General features: G+C 35.9%; 1 protein-coding gene across 3 annotated transcripts in view; it reads left to right on the plus strand.

The window, feature by feature from the left end:
• The first annotated feature begins 248 nt into the window (after nt 1–248).
• The window catches only part of LOC144965409 (uncharacterized), a 31,630-nt gene continuing 27,455 nt past the window's right edge, over nt 249–4,423 (plus strand). For 2 of the 3 annotated variants that reach the window (XM_078900735.1, XM_078900736.1), the window contains exon 1: nt 249–392. The gene's annotated coding sequence lies outside the window, so the exon portion shown is untranslated. Of the gene's footprint in view, nt 393–492; nt 609–4,423 lie in introns of all 3 variants that reach the window. The other variant, XM_078900737.1, reaches the window with a different exon arrangement.

A 4,423-nucleotide genomic window follows, 5' to 3' on the forward strand; every position in this document is an offset into this window, starting at 1 on the left:
CATTTACATCCGCCAGTCGGATATAACTTACCAACACAGAAAAAAAAAGTGTAACCTTGAACTTTAAAGGTCTGATTGATATCTATACGAAGCACTTGTTAACTAATAAAAACAATTATAAACATTACGTGAACACATGAGTGACCTTCACACAAGTTTGCTTTATTATTATTATTGTTATTATTATTATTTTAATTTTTTTTTAAAACGATAATGATATAGGGACTATGTGTGAACTGTTTCTCACTATTGTCCATGCCATAATGTGTGACTGAGCTTTGACACAATTTTCAGGTCATTCTGTCAACCTTGGTGAAAGGATGTCAGTCCTTTTACATTTGAATTTTTATCAAAGATTTTTACTAGGAGATTCTAAAATCAAGAATTTAAAGGTAAGCTAAGTTGATTTGGAGATAAGAAATATATATTTGTTATTCATTCATAAACCATTTAAAAGTTACACCATCTTTCTTTCTTTTTTTTTTTTTAAAGAAAAGGAAGCATCAGGAATGCGAACTTTCAGTATTTGTTCAATGACTTTACGTGTGTATTTGGACTTTGTATGGGAATTGTGCAATGCCATTACGAACAACCTCAATGAGCTGGAGGTAATTGTGTTTTTAAAAAGTTAAGTTAAACTTCAATAACATGGGTTCTCCGTGTGATAAAAGAACTATGTTTGTACCAAAACAACTCTTCACACAGATTCATGATATCAATTTAAATCGGTATATTAATTGCGTATGTAAAAAACATTGGATTTTATCCAAAAAAAAACTCGCATTAGCTCAATTGATGGTTTGAGCGTTAGAGTAAGATTTACCAATCAAAATATCCCCTGCCATCTAGCCAGTACCGTCCCCTGACTTTTATTTCCAGAGGCATTACAAACATTTCTCAATTCCATTGCTACCTTTTGTGCCGATATAAATGGTCAGTCTTACAGTTAGTATCTATCAAAATATTTTGAGGCACTGATGAAGGAATTACATCGCAATACCTGACGACACTTCTATGCATTTTTTCCCCAATCGCCTATTTTAAAATTGTGAGTGATGCTCTGGATCTGTGGTACTGATTGCTTGAGATGATAAGCACGTAGGTACTTAAGTTGGCAATCGTAGCCGATGCACGGTTTTCGGTCAATGTCGGGTACAAAAACTACCTTTTAAAAAAAATTGAGTAGAAAGAACAAAGTTGACGTCACTCAGCTTTGTTTTTGACCAGCCATTTTTATGAGTAGTTCTCACTAAATTGCATTAGATCGTATGAAGTTGACGTCACTCGGAACTTTATTGCTTTTTACCATCCGCGTTTATGGGTAATTCTCACTAAACTGTATTAACCAGACTATAAACGTTCAAGGTTACACATAGTTTTGTGCGTTTGTCCGTTATACTTCTGGATGGCAATGCTGTGAGATTCTTAGCCAAGCGCATACTATCTATAAACGTTTTAAAGGTTACATAGTTTTGTGTGTTGGTACGTGATTTCTCAAACTTAAGTTCATACATCAATTGAACCATTGAAATGTTCGACTATCTACTTTTAATAAAAGATACGATAACTGACGTAATTTTCATAGGTGTAAAAATAAATAACCCGGGACTCGTACTATTAGACAATAGTGAAAATGCGTCCATGTTAATTGCTTGTCAGTTATAGATGGTATGCGCTTGGCTAAGCAACTCACAACATTGCCATCCGGAAGTATAACGGAACAACACACAAAACTCTTGTGAAACCTTGAAATATTATAGTCTGGATAATACAGTTTAGTGAAAATTACTCATAAACATGGATGGCAAAAAAACAGACGTAAGACCCGATTGACGTCAACTTCATTCTATCTATAGCATCAAGAGGTCGCGGAATGACCACCAATTGTAGGTTAATTCGCCGGTGTCGAAATTGGTTACTATTCTTTAGATAGGACATTAGTCTATCGCAACTTTCCCCCATCAAACTCACCCAGCTACCCTATCTCTATTGGTGAAGAGGGTGGCGGGGGGAGGGGGAGTATCAGAAAAAAACGAAATTGATATCAGAAACTTCGCGATTGCCCAATCAGCTGAACCTCGGAAACGCAACGAACAAAACAACATAGCTCTAAATGAATACATGAGCCGTTTTTTTTCTTTCGAGCCAGTGTGTGCCCAGCACAGAACGCGCAAAGAAATAAGGATATGGAAAAACTAACAAGGAATTGAGCCATGTCTGAATGTCACGTTGGTTGCGCTACCGATTGAACTACATGCCCCTTATAATGCATAAACACATTTCGAAATCTATACAAAATAGAACAATAGTATCTCCTCACGCAAACATTATGGGATCAAATTTAGTGATAAATGCGGTACACACAATACTGTTCGTGTTTTCCCTTTTATTTTCTTAATGATGCTATGCGCTTAGATAAAATACTCGCAGGATATAACATACCAATCCACAAAACCATGTGTAGCATTTAACGTTAATAGTCTGATTGGTATAATCTAGTGAGAACTTGTCACTAACAGGTATATAAAATTAATAGAGCCGTCAATTCTATTCCTTTTATACCATATAATATTTCAAGAATAATTATGATCTTCTGCAATATTGTTTCGAGCATTCGCGAATATTGTAGAAGTTGATCATAACTATACTTGAAATAATTCATATTTATATATATATATATATATATATATATATATATATATATATATATATATATATATATATATATATATAATATATATATATATATATATCTTCTAGGTTCCATGCCTGGTCCAGGCTTCGGATACTGCATGAATTATCTCTCTCCATTCCTCCCTGTCTCTTGCTTTTTCAAACAGCTCTTGGATTGTTAGGTTGGTGAAGCCCTTCAGTTGGTCTATGAGTGTTTTTCTTTGTCTCCCCCGGGCGCGTTTACCAGGTATTTTTCCACAACTTGCCAGGTATTCATTCTTATCTTTCCTTACTATGTGTCCGAAAAAGGATAGTTGTCGATCCATTATTAAGGGCATTAGTTTCCTTTGTTGGTATGTTTGTTTTAGCACTTCTTCGTTCGTTTTGTGTGCAGTATACGATATTCTCTGCATCCTTCTCAAGCACCACATTTCAAAAGATTCAATGTTCTTTTGTGTTTCTGCATTTGTAGTCCAGCTTTCGCATCCGTATAACAAGATTGGCCACACGTAGCACTTCGAGACTCGGAATCTAATCCCGAACGACATCTGTTTGTTTTTCAAAATGTTTCCCAGGTCCATGAAGGCCTGTTTGGCTTGAGTTATTCTTGCTCGTATGTCTCGGTTACATCTTCCATCTGTTATCACTATTGAACCTAGGTATTTAAAACTTTCTACGTTGGTAAGTTGCTCGCCGTGAATCGTTATATTGCAGGTGTTGTTGTTTTCGGGGTTTTTTCTGTATTACCATGCATTCCGTTTTGGTGATATTCACTTCCATTCCCTTGGCTTCACTATCTACTACCACTTTGTCAACAATATTTTGAAGTTGGATTTCTGATGTTGCAATGAGTACCGTATCGTCTGCGTATCTTATATTATTTATGTTGTGACCTACTTTTATTCCCTCCATATTATTTATGCCCCTCATGATTGTTTCTTGGTATAGATTAAACAGATCTGGTGAGGCAACACACCCTTGACGGACTCCTTTCTTAATAGGAATGGAATTTCCTGTAGAGTTTCCGATTTTGATAGATGCCTGCTGGGTGTAGTATAATGTTTGCATGAGTCTGAGGTCTTTCTCATCAGCGCCAATATATATATATAGATCTATTTACATAATTCATTTCAGTCACGGATTGCCACAAATCAAAGCGTCTAATTATGGGTTTGGATATTTGTGATAAATATAATTTAGAGCCAATAATAGATCATAGAATGTCTTTATTGCTTAAATAGATAACAGGACGCTGGTTAATTAGTCATTTCTGTTTACAAGGCAATTGCAAATCAATGGACAAGAGTTCTAGAAAAAAAAATCTTGACGCACTGTAGATTCAAATCAGGAACGTTTGCGTATGGAAGTACATTGGAAAGATCTTGGATGGAAGCAGTACAAACAATGGACATTGCCAGTGAAAAATCCTTCGTCAGCAAGACAAAAAGCAAAGGAACAGTAGTATTTCCGTTTGTATCCTTTGTATTTCACCTTTTCATTAACATGGCGATCATACCTTAGAGACCTTCTACCGACACACAGACGCCACACTTCCGTTTCACTCGTACCTCAGCGGGTGGTTGGATGGGAGCATCACCCTTGAATCATATACCTATGATGTTCGCATGGGTGTACGATCCGATAGTGATGTCGTTTCTTCTCTTTACTAGCCTATCTTGCTTCTTTGGTTTGTGATTGTATTTTTGACAGGGGATATTTTTTTTTCTGTAAATCTTCTGCCTGTTTGTTC

The sequence above is a fragment of the Berghia stephanieae genome, chromosome 2 (genome assembly GCF_034508935.2).
Source record: "Berghia stephanieae isolate SIO BIC M18660-M18661 chromosome 2, UCSD_Bste_1.3, whole genome shotgun sequence".
Classification (NCBI taxonomy): domain Eukaryota; kingdom Metazoa; phylum Mollusca; class Gastropoda; order Nudibranchia; family Aeolidiidae; genus Berghia; species Berghia stephanieae.